Source organism: Anomaloglossus baeobatrachus, chromosome 1 (genome assembly GCF_048569485.1).
Source record: "Anomaloglossus baeobatrachus isolate aAnoBae1 chromosome 1, aAnoBae1.hap1, whole genome shotgun sequence".
NCBI classification, from domain to species: domain Eukaryota; kingdom Metazoa; phylum Chordata; class Amphibia; order Anura; family Aromobatidae; genus Anomaloglossus; species Anomaloglossus baeobatrachus.
Window position 1 is genome coordinate 227,284,325 of NC_134353.1, and position 17,989 is coordinate 227,302,313.

The 17,989-nt window shown below is 49.4% G+C and overlaps 1 protein-coding gene across 1 annotated transcript in view; it reads right to left on the minus strand.

The window, feature by feature from the left end:
• NAA15 (N-alpha-acetyltransferase 15, NatA auxiliary subunit) overlaps window positions 1-17,989 on the minus strand; it is a 122,128-nt gene that overhangs the window by 54,509 nt on the left and 49,630 nt on the right. The gene's annotated exons all lie outside the window — the stretch shown is intronic.

The window sequence follows — 17,989 nt, forward strand, 5'->3', positions numbered from 1 at the left end:
TTTTTTATTTTTCAGTCAATATGGTCATGCGAGGGCTTGTTTTTTGCGGGACAAGTTGTACTTTTAAATGAAACCATAAGTTTTACCATATAGTGTACTGGAAACCAGCAAAAAAATAAAAAAAAAGTGTGGAAAAACTGCAAAATAAGTGTGATCGCACAATAGTTTTTGTGAAATTTAATTCACCATGTTCACTATATGGTAAAACTGATGTGTGAGTGTGATGTCTCAGGTCGGTGCGAGTTTGTTGACACCAAACATGTATAGGTTTACTTGTATCTAAGGGGTTTAAAAAAATCACAAGTTTGCCCAAAAAAAGGGCGCACATTTTGTGCCATTTTCCGAAACCCATAGTGTTTTCATTTTTCAGGATCTATGGCTCAGTGACTGCTTATTTTTTGCGTCTCGAGCTGACGTTTTTAATTAAACCATTTTTGAGCAGATGCTACGTTTTGATCGCCTGTTATTGCATTTTGCGCAAAACCTATGGCGACCAAAAAATGTAATTTTGGAGTTTGGAATTTTTTGCCGCTACCTCGTTTACCGATCAGAATAATTGATGTTATATTTTGATAGATCGGACATTTCTGAACGCGGCGATACCAAATGTGTGTATATTTTTTTAACCCTTTAATTTTCAATGGGGCGAAAGGGGGGTGAGTTGAACGTTAATTTCTTTTAAAACTTTTTTTTTTTTTGTTATTTTACTAGTCCCCCTAGGGGGCTATATGGATAAACAATCCGATTGCTCTGCCCTATCTGTAGACCTCAACTACAGAGCAGACATCTGCAGATATGCTGCTTTCCTCTCAGTGCTGGCACTATGCTGCCATTGAGAGAAAGTGACTCATGTTAGCTACAGGCGTCATCACATGGCCCTGTGCTACCATGGAAACCACCGGAAGTAACATGATCACGTACGTGACTTCTGGTGGGGGCGGCGGTAAGTAAAAGTAATGGGCGCGCGCATATACATCTCGCTGCCAGATTTTGGCAGCGAGATGCAAGGGGTTAAAAGTTGCGGGTGGAAGCGATTTCACTCGTAACTTGCAGGCACATGTCAGCTGTTGATATGTGCGCGTCAAACGCTGGTAACAAAAAAGAGAATTTTGTTACTTACCGTAAATTCTTTTTCTTGTAGTTCCGTCATGGGAGACCCAGACCATGGGTGTATAGCTACTGCCTCCGGAGGACACACAAAGTACTACACTCAAAACGTGTAGCTCCTCCCTCCTAGCATATACACCCCCTGCTAGCCAGTCCTAGCCAGTTTAGTGCAAAAGCTGAAGGAGGACATCCACCCACAAGAAGAGACAGAGTAAAACCCGGAAGAACCGGAACCTCTGTCTACAACAACAACAGCCGGTGAAGACACACGGAACAAGAAACCTGCCAACAGGCAATAGGGAGGGTGCTGGGTCTCCCATGACGGAACTACAAGAAAAAGAATTTACGGTAAGTAACAAAATTCTCTTTTTCTTTAACGTTCCTATGGGAGACCCAGACCATGGGACGTTCTAAAGCAGTCCATGGGTGGGAATAAACAGACAACTGAGAAGCAGGCGAAATCTAACTTCACAAATGGGCGACAGACGCCTGAAAGAGGCGTCTGCCCAAGCCCGCGTCTGCCAAAGCATGAGCATGCCTTGGGTAGTGCTTCGAAAAAGTATGCAGACTAATCCGAGCTGCAGTCTGACAGACCTACTGAGCCGTAGCCTGGTGCCTGAAAGCCCAAAAGGCACCGACAGGTCTGATCAAGTGTGCCCTGATCCCCGGCGGGGAAGGCACTTGAGTACACTTGTAGGCATCGGAAATGGCCGACCTAAGCCAACGAACCAGGGTCGGCTTAGATGCCGAGAGACCGCTACGCTGACTAGCGGTCAGCACCAGAGAGGTGCACCGCCTAATAACGGCGGTGCGAGACACATAGATCCGGAGCGCCCGCACCAGATCCAGGATATGCAACGCTTCCTCAAAGCGATGAACAGGAGCCGGACAAAAGGAAGGCAGGAAAATTGCCCCGGATAAGGTGGAAGCAGTAACCACCTTAGGGAAAAAGTCCGGAGTCGGACGGAGACCACCTTGTCTTGATGCAAAAGACCTAAAAAGGGGGTGACTCCGAAGAGAGTGCAGCCAAAACTCTCTGGCGGGAAATTATGGCCACTAGAAAGACTACTTTCTGTGAAAGATGAAACAAAGAAACCTCCCTAAGAGGCGCAAAGGGGGGTTTCCGGGAACCGTGAGGACCGGATTAAGGTCCCAGGGCTCCATAGGTCGCCGGAAAGGTGGAATTATGTGAGATGCGCCCTTGAAGGAGCGCACCGGAGCAAGCCGGACGATACGCCGCTGGCACACACTGACAGAGCCGAGACCTGTCCCTTAATGAGGGATAGTCCTAGCTGTAGACCGGACTGTGGAAGGGACAGGAGGGTCGGCAAGGCCAAAAAGGTCAAAGGCACTTTGGAGCTCGAGTCATAGTGGAGATGACTTCAGGAAGGATACCAGAAGTCGTCAAGATCCAGGACTCAAGAGCTACGCCGTCAATCTGAGAGTCCAGAATTCTGTCGGAAAAAACGGACCTTTTGAGAAAAGGTCTGGACGGTCCGGAAGATGCCATGGCAACCCAACGGACAGAAGGAGCAGGTCAGGGTACCAAGCCTGCCTGGGTCAGTCTGGAGTATGAGAATGACCCGACGGCCCTCTTTACTGATCTTGCGCAGGACTCTGGACAAGAGCTAGAGGGTGAAATACGTAAAAGAGACGAAACTGGGACCAAACATGAACCAGTGCGTCTGCCGCAAAACCTGAGGATCGTGGACCACGGTTGGACAGCTGAAATAGTCTGCCTCGCAGTTTTCACATCTAGGATGTGGGCTGCGGATACGGTGGACTAGGAGTCCCTCGTCCACTGAAGAATGCGCTGAGCCGCCAACATTGCCAGGCGGCTGAGTGTCCCGCCCTGGAAGTTGATGTAGGAAAACGCTGTCACGTTGTCCGACTGGACTCGAATGTGCCTAGCCGCCAACAGATGGTGAAAGGCTTAGAGAGCTGGAAATACAGCTCTGATTTCCAGCACATTGATCCAGAGAGCTGATTCGGACAGAGTCCAAGCGCCCTGCGCTCCACGGTGGAGATATACTGCTCCCAAGGCGGATAGACTAGCATCCTGGTGAGGATCACCCGGGACGGGGCCAGGAAGGAGCGTCCCTGAGACAGAGTGGCCGAAGCCACCACTGAAACGAGCCCCTGGTCAGTGGCGAAGCCACCACCCCGTGGAAGGAGGAAGTTCGCTTGTACAGCGGAAAACATCCAGTCTCCGAGGACGCAGGAGAAACTGGGCAAGGAATCGCTTCCATTGACGCCACCATCTGACCAGCACCTGTATTCGGTGTCTGATAGAACGACGTCGACCGCCAGCGGAGGGACTACTGTTCGACTAAGAGCAGCTTCACGAGTGCCGACAGAGTCTCGAATTGTTCGAAGTCAGAGTGGACTTGGACAGAATGACAAAACACCCGAATTGATTAGAGTGGCGAGAGTGAGCGAAGCACTCTGCTAAGAGTTTGCACTGGATGAAGCCCCGACAAGAAGACCGTCCAGGGCAAAAGATCACTGCCAATCCCTAGAGGTGCAGGACCCTAATCACAGCTGCCCCAATGAGAATACTCGAGGGGCCGTGGCTAACCCCAAGGGAAGAGCCACGAATTGGACCACTCCGATTGCAAAACGTAGCCAACGCTGGTGTGAAACTGTGATTGACACCTGCAGATAGGCCTCCTGATGCCGATGGCTGCTAGGGAATCTCCTTGGGTTCTTGATTGATCCGGTGAAAAAAAACACACGGAACAAGACCGAGACTCCATGTGAAAACGCCACACCTGACCATGCTTGAAAAGCTAAAGATCCAGGTCGGAAGGCACCGCCCTCTTCGGGGACTAGGAATAGATTTAAGCAAAAATCTCAGAACCGTTCCCAGTCGGGAACTGGTACAATTACTCCATTGGCCTGCAAGAAATGCCACGGCCTGTGAGAAGGCGGCGGCCTTGGAGCCGGGGGGAGTTGACAGAAAAAATCTGTTTGGCGGGTGGATAGAATTCCATCCTGTAGCCATGGGAGATATAATCCCGCCCCCACTGAACGGAGACGTGTTAAAACCATACGTCGCCAAGTGGAGAGAGCCTGCCACCGACCAAGGAGGTTGTTGGCGTGGCTAGATAGCTCGGAGGAAGCTGACTCAGTGGCAGCATCTCCTGCGGTCTTCTGAAGACGCAGCTTCGAGCGCCATTTGGGTCTATGAACCTTGGCCGAGCTAGAGGACGAGGCCGAGGGCTTAGAGAACGATCAGATGGAGGAACGGAAACAACCGAAACCTCAACTGATTCCTGCCCTGGACAGGTTCCCTGGTTTAGGTTTGTGGCAAGGAAGAACTCTCCCCGCCAAGAGCTTCCTTAATTTCATCCAGTTGGTTCCGAAGAGACTGGTCCCACAAAAGGGAGCCCAGCAAGGAACTTCTATAGAGGCATCTGCCTTCCATTTCCGAAGCCACAGGAGCCTGCGGATAGCGAGGAAAGTAGCCAAGGCCACCGCCGTGCGGTGTCCAGCATGGCAGACATGGCATAGGATGAAAAGACTGAAGTCTGGAAGTTCAGGCAACCGTTTCGGGCATAGAGTCCCTGTGAGGGAATGCATCTCCTCTAGAGAAGCAGAGAAGGCTACAAAAAAAAAACCGCACTGCTGTAAAGCTGAGGAGAACGAAGCTCCTGCCGCCCCCATACAGATTTGGCCAGAAGGACAACCGGGCGGACCGCAAAACCTTAAGTGAGGAGCCATCAGCCACTGACATAACGGTCCAGGCTGAGCCACCTGAGGTGAATGAGCCCACTTCTTGACCACCATTGGTGGACAGGGAAAAAAACAGTCCTCAGAATCACGCTTCATGGGAAGCGACTGTCAGAGCGGACCCTGGACTTGGTCACAGTGGCCTGAAAACTGGAGTGGTTAAGGAACACACATTGTGTTCTCCTAGGCAAGGTAACTCCGGCGGATTGAGGTCCAGTACAAAATTAATGTACCGTGGGATCCTTATAGAGGTGCCGTCAGCCACTGATACAACTATCCGTGCTGAAAGTCTAGACACCGGAGGGACCACCCTTAGCGAATGAGCCCACTCCTTGACCACCTCTGATGGGAGGGGGAAACAGGCAGCAGAACCCCGCTTTGGGGTCTGACAGGACAGGCTGTGGGCTTGGACACAGTGGGCTGAAAACTGGAGTGGTTAAGGAACACACTCCTTGTCCTGTTAAAGGTATACTGATGCCTTTCTGCCAGCGGGGAATACTCCCCTGATACAGGCGGATGGAGGTCCAGTACAAGTATAATGGACGCAATCCAATCATTAGCATCTGCGTCACCTACGGACGGATCAATGGTACATAAAGTAGCGTCCGAGCCCCTGGTAGAGACATCCTCCTCGTCCAGTGAGTCAGCTCGTAATCAGAGCTGCGGGACGGGGAGGACAGGGGACCCTGCGTCTCCCTGTCAGGAGGACGGGGTCTGAGACCAGAAGGAGAGTCCTCTGTGAGCTTTGCTGAGCGAGCTGTAGCAGAAAACGCCCTGAGAAGGGGGCTGCATGCTCAGCAGATGCCGGGACAGCCGACCCCTGGAGGATTCCAAACCAGGGGTCAGCCACCGAAGCCAGAGCAGCTGGAGGGACCACTAATGAGCCTCCAAGCTGAGGGGCCACAGTGGTTATGAGCTCGGTACAGCCGTACGAGACTACCTGCAGTGGATAATAAAAACAGCCTGCAGCCTCGCTCTGTGAGACATGCTGCAGAGGTGGGGGCTCTGTCTAGAATGGCCCCCAGCATATATAAACAGATAAAATAAGCAGCTGCACAAACCGGAGGTTGTGGCTGCCAGATCGTTTAAACAGACATGTCTGTGCCCTCTAGTCCCTCAGCCCAGGCCCCCACTTGTCACAATGTGGAATCTCTGTGCCTATGCAGGCACAGAGAACGCTGAGAAAATGGCGACCGGAGCGAGGAGAGGGGGCGGGGCCTACTCTGAGAGCGGCAAATGAGGTAGCCAGGGGAGGGAATCCTTCCTCAGTGAGGAGTGTCCCTTCCCTGTGCTGCGCAGCCGCTGGGCGGAGCCACACTGTCCCTCTGCCTGACTGACATGCAGAGACAGTGGAAACCGAAACTAGGCCTCAGGCGAAGCCGGGGCCTAGAGTAAAACATGCGGCCGGCGTGCAGGCACCATCGGCGCGGTTCTCCAGTGAAAACTGGAGAACCGGCCGAAAACGTTAACACAAAACATAAAACACACTCCCCCAATAAATAAATATAAAGGACCCCTGGAAAGACCACTTTCTGTGGTAATAACGTCTCATATACTTAGCTTGGAGACGCAGGTTGCCAGGTCCCTGGGGGGTGATAGCTCCGTCCAGCAGGATCCTGAAAAAGGGCTGCGGATGGAGACCGGTCTCCTGCAAAGCAGTGAGAACCGTGTTGGCTCCCACTTCAAGCCAGAGCCCCAGCATGGGATGGTGAAGGAGCGCGGCATGAGAAGGCTCCAGCCTTGGAAAATCAACCTTAACAGCACCGCCGACACAGTGGGGTGAGAAGGGACATGCCGGGAGTCCAGCTGGACCCGCTTTTCTTCCAAATCTTTGATCCAGAAGGAAAAATCAAAAATCAAAATCAGAGAATGCATGTGTGTGTGACCTCCTGAAACACAAAGCATTGAAACTGGCTAGGACTGGCTAGCAGGGGGTGTATATGCTAGGAGGGAGGAGCTACACGTTTTGAGTGTAGTACTTTGTGTGTCCTCCGGAGGCAGTAGCTATACACCCATGGTCTGGGTCTCCCATAGGAACGTTAAAGAAAGGGAGTACACCCCTATATGAAAATGGTCAAATTGTGCCCAAAGTGTCAACATATTGTGTGGCCACCATTACTTTCAAGCACTGCCTTAACTGTCTTAGGCATGAAGTTCACTAGAGCTTCACAGGAGACACAGGGAATCCTCTTCCCTTCTCCATGATGACATCATGGAACTGGTGGATGTTAGAGACCATGCACTCCCACTTTCTGTTTAAGGATGCCCCACAGATTCTCCATAGGGTTTAAGTCTGGTTACATGCTTGGCCAGTCCAGCACCTTTACCCTCATTTCTTTAGCAAGGCAGTGGTAGTCTTGGAGGTGTGTTTGGGGTCATTATGTTTGATTACTGCCCTGCAGCCCATTTTCTGAAGGGAGGGGGATCATGCTCTGCTGCAGTATGTCACAGTACAGTGTGGCATTCATGGTTCCCTCAATAAACTGTAGCTCTCTACGCAGGCAGCACTCATGTAAGTCCAAACCATGTCACTCCCACCACCATGGTTGACTGTAGGCAAGACACTAGTCTTTGTACTCCTCCCTTGGTTGATGCCATACACGCTTGACACCATCTGAACAACTAAATACATTAAATTTAACACATCTGCTCCCCATTCACACGCAAGAATTTGGCTCACTAATGAGTCACATGACGTCAGGAGGGTAAATGGCTAATTGGGCACAATTTAGCCAGCTTCACTTAAATGGAACCTGTCACCAGTTTTTTCCGCTATGAAACCAAAAGTGTCACCTTCTGCAGCTCCTGGGCTGCATTCTATGAAGGTGCACCTGCAGACCCCAAATATAACTTTATTAAACCTGACCGTTAGGTATGCTAATGACCTGTGAGGCTCAGATGGGCGTGCTTATTTTCGTCTCCTGTCCCTCCTTATGGCCTTCTTCACCATCCTCCTTTCATGATTGACGTGATAACACCGCCGTAATCATGCACGCTGCTCAGGCCAAATAACGCGTCTGTGCAGTCATTCACCCGGCTCGCGCAGGTGCAGTTCGCCCTCGCGTGAGCCGGTGCGGTGTTTGCACATGCGTGAGATTATGATCGACAATGTGCATGACGTCCCATGCGCGAGGCGAGGGAATGACAGCACAGACGCGAGATTTGGTCGAGCAGCGTGCATGATGACAGCGGCGTCATCACGTCAATCATGAAAGGAGGATGGCAAAAAAGGCCACAAGAAGGGACAGGAGACGAAAATGAGTACGCCCATCTGAGCCTCAAAGTTCATTAGCGTACCTAACGGTCTTCATGAACAATGATGTACCTATACGTCACTAGCCGTGTATGGCCCTTTAATGCGGGCTCATACAGCGAACCTGCATTATTCCCAGGAAATGTCTGCGGATTTGATCAGCAGACGTCTGCAGCTAACAGGTGCAAAGTACTGTTATGCGCAGGTGCGAGGAAAGGTCAAAGAACGCCCGCACATTTACACTACAATACTCAGCAGCAGATGAAAGTGTGCATGCGCAGGACTGCAATGGAGGCCTCTGTGTGGATGAAGGACTCATCATTCACACAGGGCTAGTCAGGAGGACATTGATCGCACAAGGAGGAAGCACTGGACTGAGCAGCAACGCCCATCGGACCGGACCACTCCCTAGGCGAGTATTATAAACATGTTTTTTTACGTTACACAGAGTGGGCGGGGCTCATATTATGTGTCTGTCTGTCTGTCTGTCTATACATACACACAAACACACCAGCTGTAGTACCCGGGCGTTGCCCGGGATAGTAACTGTCTCTCTGCCTCTGTATCAGTGTCCCTGTCTGTATCAGTCTGTCTCTTTGACTGTCTGTCTCTCTCTATCCGTCTCTTTCATTGTCTCTTTCTGTCTCTCTCCATCCGTCTCTCCACCAACATCTTATTACCTCACACATAAGCTTCTTATACTAACAATGTCCTTTGTTTCTATAGCAACTAATTATAGTTCCTATTAATAACCTAATAGCTCGCAGCTCCATTGACTTTAATGGAGGCAGGTTTTTTGGAGAGTAACTGTAAAGCGCGGGTTTAAATTTTTCCGTCAAAACAGTCTATGACGTTCCTTAAGTCACATTGGGCGTCTGTGCAAAATTTTGTGATTGTAAATGCAACGGTGCGGATTCCTTTAGCGGACATACATACATACACACACAGCTTTATGTTTTATATATATATATATATATATATAACATATAAAGCTGAGTGCATGTGTGTGTGTATAATTATATATATATATATGTATGTATGTATATGTGTGTGTGTATGTATATATATATATATATATATATATATATACACAGTGCCTACAAGTAGTATTCAACCCCCTGCAGATTTAGCAGGTTTGATAAGATGCAAATAAGTTAGAGCCTGCAAACTTCAAACAAGAGCAGGATTTATTAACAGATGCATAAATCTTACAAACCAACAAGTAATGTTGCTCAGTTAAATTTTAATAAATTTTCAACATAAAAGTGTGGGTCAATTATTATTCAACCCCTAGGTTTAATATTTTGTGGAATAACCCTTGTTTACAATTACAGCTAATAATCGTCTTTTATAAGACCTGATCAGGCCGGCACAGGTCTCTGCAGTTATCTTGGCCCACTCCTCCATGCAGATCTTCTCCAAGTTATCTAGGTTCTTTGGGTGTCTCATGTGGACTTTAATCTTGAGCTCCTTCCACAAGTTTTCAATTGGGTTAAGGTCAGGAGACTGACTAGGCCACTGCAACACCTTGATTTTTTCCCTCTTGAACCAGGCCTTGGTTTTCTTGGCTGTGTGCTTTGGGTCGTTGTCTTGTTGGAAGATGAAATGACGACCCATCTTAAGATCCTTGATGGAGGAGCGGAGGTTCTTGGCCAAATCTCCAGGTAGGCCATGCTATCCATCTTCCCATGGATGCGGACCAGATGGCCAGGCCCCTTGGCTGAGAAACAGCCCCACAGCATGATGCTGCCACCACCATGCTTGACTGTAGGGATGGTATTCTTGGGGTCGTATGCAGTGCCATCCAGTCTCCAAACGTCACGTGTGTGGTTGGCACCAAAGATCTCGATCTTGGTCTCATCAGACCAGAGAACCTTGAACCAGTCTGTCTCGGAGTCCTCCAAGTGATCATGCGCAAACTGTAGATGAGCCTTGACATGACGCTTTGAAAGTAAAAGGTACCTTACGGGCTCGTCTGGAACAGAGACCATTGCGGTGGAGTACGTTACTTATGGTATTGACTGAAACCAATGTCCCCACTGCCATGAGATCTTCCCGGAGCTCCTTTCTTGTTGTCCTTGGGATAGCCTTGACTCTTTGGACAAGCCTGGCCTCGGCACGGGTGAAAACTTTCAAAGGCTGTCCAGGCCGTGGAAGGCTAACAGTAGTTCCATAAGCCTTCCACTTCCGGATGATGCTCCCAACAGTGAAGACAGGTAGGCCCAACTCCTTGGAAAGGGTTTTGTACCCCTTGCCAGCCTTGTGACCCTCCACGATCTTGTCTCTGATGGCCTTGGAATGCTCCTTTGTCTTTCCCATGTTGACCAAGTATGAACGCTGTTCACAAGTTTGGGGAGGGTCTTAATTAGTCAGAAAAGGTTGGAAAGAAGGGAATTTTGTTTACTTACCGTAAATTCCTTTTCTTCTAGCTCCTATTGGGAGACCCAGACAATTGGGTGTATAGCTACTGCCTCCGGAGGCCACACAAAGTATTACACTTTAAAAAGTGTAACCCCTCCCCTCTGCCTATACACCCCCCCGTGCATCACGGGCTCCTCAGTTTTGGTGCAAAAGCAGGAAGGAGGAAACTTATAAATTGGTCTAAGGTAAATTCAATCCGAAGGATGTTCGGAGAACTGAAAACCATGAACCAAAAGAACAATTCAACATGAACAACATGTGTACACAAAAAAATAAACAACCCGAAGGGAACAGGGGCGGGTGCTGGGTCTCCCAATAGGAGCTAGAAGAAAAGGAATTTACGGTAAGTAAACAAAATTCCCTTCTTCTTTGTCGCTCCATTGGGAGACCCAGACAATTGGGACGTCCAAAAGCAGTCCCTGGGTGGGTAAAAGAATACCCCGATAAAAAGAGCCGACAACGGCCCTCCTCTTACAGGTGGGAACCGCCGCCTGAAGGACTTGCCTACCTAGACTGGCATCCGCCGAAGCATAGGTATGCACCTGATAGTGTTTCGTGAAAGTGTGCAGACTAGACCAGATAGCCGCCTGACACACCTGCTGAGCCGTAGCCCAGTGTCTCAATGCCCAAGACGCCCCTACGGCTCTGGTAGAATGGGCTTTCAGCCCTGAAGGAATCGGAAGCCCTGAAGAACGGTAGGCTTCAACAATCGGTTCCTTGATCCACCGAGCCAAGGTTGACTTGGAAGACTGCGACCTCTTACGCTGGCCAGCGACAAGAACAAAGAGCGCATCAGAACGGCGCAGTGGCGCCGTGCGAGACACGTAGATCCGGATTGCTCTCACTAGATCTAACAAATGCAAATCCTTTTCACAATGGTGAATTGGATGACGGCAAAAAGAAGGTAAGGTGATCTCCTGATTGAGATGAAAAAGGGGACACCACCTTAGGGAGAAAGTCCGGGACCGGACGCAGAACCACCTTATCCTGGTGAAATACCAGGAAGGGGGCCTTTCGTGACAACGCTGCAAGCTCTGACACTCTTTGGAGTGATGTAACTGCCACTAGAAATGCCACCTTCTGCGAAAGACGTGATAGAGAGACATCCCGCAGCGGCTCAAAGGTGGTCTCTGAAGAGCCCGTAGAACCCTGTTGAGATCCCAGGGTTCCAGCGGCCGCTTGTAAGGTGGGACTATGTGGCAAACTCCCTGCAGGAGGCTGACGTTGGTTTCCTACCCTGTCTCATAGTGGTAATGACCTCTTGAGATAACCCTGAGGTCGCTAGGAGCCGGGACTCAATGGCCACACAGTCAGGTTGAGGGCCGCAGAATTCAGATGGAAAAAATGGCCCTTGAGACAGCAAGTCTGGTCTGCCTGGGAGCGCCCACGGTTGACCCACCGTGAGGTGCCACAGGTCCGGGAACCACGACCTCCTCGGCCAGTCTGGAGCGACGAGGATGGCGTGGCGGCAGCCGGACCTGATCTTGCGCAACACTCTGGGCAGAATTGCCAGAGGAACGCCTTTAGGGCTGGATACACTGCCCTTATCTCCAGACCATTGATCTGAAGGGAGGACTCTGTCGGAGTCCAGGTTCCCTGAGCCTTGTGGTGGAGAACAACCGCTCCCCACCCTGACAGACTCGCGTCCGTCGTGACCACAGCCCAGGATGGGGGCAGGAAAGATTTTCCCTTCGACAGAGAAGAGGGAAGAAGCCACCACTGAAGAGAGGTCTTGGCTGCCAGAGAAAGAGAGACGTTCCTATCTAAGGATGTCGACCTCTTGTCTCATTTGCGGAGAATGTCCCATTGGAGTGGACGCAGATGAAACTGCGCAAAGGGAACTGCCTATATTGCTGCCACCATCTTCCCCAGGAAGTGCATGAGGCGCCTGAAGGGGTGTGACTGGGCCCGAAGGAGAGATTGCACCCCTGTTTGCAGCGAACGCTGTTTGTCCAGCGGTAGCTTGACTATCGCTGAGATAGTATGAAACTCCATCCCGAGGCAATTCAGTGATTGGGTCGGATTCCATTTTGACTTTGGGAAATTGCTGATCCACCCGAACCTCTGGAGAGTCTCCAGAGCAACGGTCAGACTGTGTTGACATGCCACCCGGGAGGGTGGCTTGACTAGTAGATCGTCTAAGTACGGGATCACCGAGTGGCCCTGAGAGTGTAGGACTGCCACAACGGATGCCTTGACCTTGGTGAAGACCCGTGGGGCTGTCGCCAGGCCGAAAGGCAGTGCCACAACTGAAGGTGTTCGTCCAATGGCAAAACGCAGGAAGCGTTGATGCTCTGGAGCGATCGGCACATGGAGATAGGCATCCCTGATGTCGATTGATGCTAGGAAGTCTCCTTGAGACATCGAAGCGATGTCAGAGCGGAGGGATTCCATGCGAAACCGCCTGGTTCTCACATGTCTGTTGAGCAATTTGAGGTCCAAAACGGGACGGAATGAACCGTCCTTTTTTGTTGGCACCACGAACAGGTTGGAGTAAAAATCGCGACCACGTTCCTGAAGGGGAACGGGGATCTCAACTCCTTCTGTCTACAGAGTGTCCACCGCCTGATCTGGCTGAGGGCCGAAAGGACCAAAACCTCGCTTGAATTTTTCGTTGCGGAGGTCTCTGTGGTTTTGGCTGGGGTAAGGACGAGTCCTTTCCCTTGGATCCAATTGCTCGCCCAACAATCGGTCGCCAGGAAAAGGCAAACCGGTCAAGAACTTCTTGGAAGCAGAGTCTGCCTTCCATTCGCGTAGCCATATGGCCCTGCTGACTGCCACCGAATTGGCGGATGCTACCGCTGTACGGCTAGTCGAGCGGAGCGGAGGTACGGGTGACCGCATTAATCTCAGACCGACAAGTTGAGATAGCCTGGAGTGCCCACACTGCTGCAAAGGCTGGGGCAAAGAACGCGCCTATGGCTTCATAGATGGATTTCATCATGAGCTCTATTTGCCTGTCAGTGGCATCCTTGAGCGATGAACCATCTGCCAATGATACTACGGATCTAGCCGCCAGTCTAGAGACTGGAGGATCCACCTTGGGACATTGAGCCCAACCCTTAACTACGTCAGAGGGGAAGGGGTAACGTGTGTCATTAAGGCGTTTAGTAAAGCGCTTGTCCGGAAAAGCCCTGTGCTTCTGGACAGCATCTCTGAAGTTAGAGTGATCGAAGAAAGCACTCCGAGTACGTTTGGGAAACCTAAACTGGTGCTTCTCCTGCTGTGAGGCCGACTCCTCTATAGGTGGAGTTGGGGGAGAAAGATCTAGCACCTGGTTGATGGACGCTATAAGGTCATTTACTATGGCGTCCCCTTCAGGTGTATCAAGATTGAGAGCAACGTCAGGATCAGAGTCCTGGGCTGCGAGCTCCGCCTCATCCTCTAGAGAGTCCTCAAGCTGAGACCCCGAACAGTGTGATGAAGTCGGGGAAGATTCTAAGCGAGCCCGCTTAGCCGGTCTGGGACTGCGGTCCGTGCCGGAGTCCTCCACGTAATAACTAGAGGCCACCCCAGGAGCACGCTTCGTCGCAGACCGAGAGGGGCCTGGGGGCAATCCCGCAGTGCCCGGGGCCTGTAAGGGCCGGTCTGGACTGCAAGGCTTCTAGTACCTTAGCAGACCATTTGTCCATAGACTGAGCCATGGATTGTGACAGTGACTCAGAGAGTTTCTCAGCTAAAACTGCAAACTCTGTCCCTGCCACCTGGACGGGGAAAGCCGGCGTTTCTACCTGGGCCGAGGGTACCACCAGGGCCCCAGGCTCCGGCTGAGCGAGTGCCACCGGGCCCGAGCATTGCTCACAATGAGGGTAGGTGGAACCTGCAGGTAGCATAGCCGCACAAGAGGTACAGGTTGCAAAATAACCCTGTGTCTTGGCACACTTGCTCCTTGTGAACGACATGCTGTTGTCTCCCAGGAGAGTGATCCCTGATGGATATATAGCCACAAGCTAACAGTACAGCCGAACCGAGAAAAAGTATACTAATATAATATATATATATATACACAGTTCGGCACTCTAGGGGGACCAGCACCGACCGCTCAAGCGGTGTGTGGCCACCAGATTCCCTGCCTCTGGCCTTCCAGGGCTGCAGCCAGAAGTCCTCCACCGGCAGAATGTGCTTAAAACATGGCTGTCGGCGTTCACAGGGGAGGAGGGAGCCGTGGGCGTAACTAAAAAAGTGCGGGAAACTGGTGCCCCAGAGTGATTAGTGAGGGGGGAGGAGGACAGCTAAGTGTGCTCCAGCCCTCACTGTCGGCGTCAGACCGACCGTCCCGCCCTTACCCCTGACTGGCAGGCCCGGGGGCGGGAGTTTAAGGCACTAGGCCGCAAAAGCCGGGGACTAAAGTTAAAACCGCGGCCGGCAAGCAGGCGCGGTCGGCGCGGTAGTCCCGGTCTCATACCAACACCGCAGTCGCTGCAGCGTCTGAGGCCAAAGTGCTCCATGCACCGTCCCCAAGGGGACACAGAGTACCTGTAGATGCAGGGCCCTGTCCCTGATGATACTCAGTCTCCTGTCCGTCAGATTCCCCCAGGGGCTGCGGAGGGAGCCCGGTCCCAGTGCCTGGATGACCGGATAGGATCCCACTTCTCCCAGAGCCCCTAAGGGATGGGGAAGGAAAACGGCATATGGCTCCAGCCTGTGTACCCGCAATGGGTACCTCAACCTTAACAACACCGCCGACTCAGTGGGGTGAGAAGGGAGCATGCCGGGGGCCCTGTTATGGGCCCTCTTTTCTTCCATCCGATATAATCAGCAGCTGCTGCTGACTAAAATGGGAGCATGAGTGAATGTGTGCCTCCTTCAACACAAAGCATAAAAACTGAGGAGCCCGTGATGCACGGGGGGGTGTATAGGCAGAGGGGAGGGGTTACACTTTTTAAAGTGTAATACTTTGTGTGGCCTCCGGAGGCAGTAGCTATACACCCAATTGTCTGGGTCTCCCAATGGAGCGACAAAGAAAAGATAATTAATCCAAACATGTGAAGCTCATTGTTCTTTGTGCCTGAAATACTTCTTAATACTTTAGGGGAACCAAACAGAATTCTGGTGGTTTGAGGGGTTGAATAATAAATGACCCTCTGAATAAACTTTTCACAATTTAAAAAAAAAAAAGAAATAACATTCTTTTTTGCTGCAGTGCATTTCACACTTCCAGGCTGATCTATAGTCCAAATGTCACAATGCCAAGTTAATTCCGAATGTGTAAACCTGCTAAATCTGCAGGGGGTTGAATACTACTTGTAGGCACTGTATATTATATATATATATACACACACACATACATACATACATACATACATACATACATACATACATACATACATACACCTACATACACACACACACACACACACACACCTATATCTCGATCTATTACACACACACACGACAATTTTTGTCAACAAAACATGGATTAACCCCTTAAGGACGAAGCCAGATTTGTACTTAATGCCCAGGCCATTTTTTGCAATTCTGACCAGTGTCACTTTATGAGGTCATAACTCTGGAACGCTTCAACGGATCCCGGTGATTCTGACATTGTTTTTTCGTGACATATTGTACTTCATGATAGTTATAAATTTAGAACGATATTTTTTGCTTTTATTTGTGAAAAAAATCGGAAATTTGATGAAAATTTTGAAAATTTTGCAATTTTCAAACTTTTAATTTTTATGCCCTTAACCCAGAGAGTTATGTCACACAAAACAGTTAATAAATAACATTTCCCACATGTCTACTTTACATTAGCGCAATTTCTGAAACAAAATGTTTTGGGGTTAGGAAGTTAGAAGGGGTCAAAGTTCATCTGCAATTTCCCATTTTTTCAACAAAATTCACAAAACCATTTTTTTAGGGACCACATCACATTTGAAGTGACTTTGAGAGGCCTAAGTGACAGAAAATACCTAAAAGTGACACCATTCTCAAAACAGCACCCCTCAAAGTACTCAAAACCACATCCAAGAAGTTTATTAACCCTTCAGGTGCTTCACAGGAACTAAAGCAAAGTGGAATGAAAAAAAGCAAAAAATAAAATTTTACCTAAAATGTTGCTCTACCCCAAATTTATTCACTTTTAGAAGAAATAACACAACAAAATGAACCCCAAAACTTGTTCCCCACTTTCTTATGAGCGCGCCAATACCCCACATGTGGTCAGAAACCTTTGTTTGGACAAATGGGAGGGCTCGGAACAGAAGGAGCAATATTTGAATTTTGGAAAGCAAATTTGGCTGAAATAGATTGCGGGCACCATGTTGCATTTACATGTCCGCTAAGGTACCTAAACAGCAGAAACCCCTCACAAGTGACACCATTTTGGAAACTAGACCCCTTAAGGCTTCTATCTAGGGGTATAGTGAGCATTTTGGATCCACAAGTACTTCACAGATTTTGATAACGTTACGTTGTCACATTGAAAATTTTCATTTTTTTCTCAAAAATGTTGCTTTAGCATCAATTTTTTCACTTTTTCAAGAGGTAATTCCAAAAATTTGACCCCAACGTTTGTTACCCACTTTTTTATGAGCGCGGTGATACCTCACTTGTGGTCTGAAACCTTTGTTTGGAGAAATGGGAGGGCTTGGAACGGAAGGAGCAATATTTGAATTTTGGAAAGGAAATTTGGCTGAAAAAGATTGCAGGCACCATGTCGCATTTGGAGGACCCCTAAGGTACGTAAACAGCAAAAAAACACCACAAGTGACCCCATATTGGAAACTAGGCCCCTCAAGGAATTTATCTTGATGTTTGGTGAGTACCCTGAACCTCCAGGTGCTTTACAGAAGTTTATAACGTTGAGCCATGAAAATAAAAAAATAAAATTTTACCACAAAATTGTTACTTCAACCAGGTAGCTTTTTTTTTCACAAGGGTAACAGGAAATAAATCACCATGAAATTTATTGCGCAATTTCTCCTGAGTTTGTTGATATCTTGTATGTGGTGGAAATCAACTGTTTGGGCACACTACAGGGCTCAGAAGAGAAGGAGTGCAGTTTGACTGCAAAATTGGCTGGAATCAATAGCGGACGCCATGTTGCATTAGGAGAGCCCCTGAGGTGCCTAAGCAGTGGAGGTCCCCCACAAGTGACCCCATTCTGGAAATAAGACCCCTCAAGGCTTTAATCTAGGTGTATATTGAGCATTTTGAATCCACGAATACTTCACAGAATTTGATAAGCTTAGGTTGCCATATTGAAATTTTCATTTTTTTCACAAAAATGTTGATTTAGCGACACATTTTTCACTTTTTCAAGAGGCAACAACAAAACGTGTACCCCACAGGTTGTTATCTAATTTCTTGTGAGCGCAGGGATACCCCACATGTGGCCAAAAACCTTTGTTTGGATAAATGGGAGGGCTTGGAATGGAAGGAGCACCATTTGAATTTTGGAAAAGTTGAAGTAAATTGCGCGCACCATGTCACATTAGCAGGGCCCCTTGGGTACCTATACATCAGAAACCCCCC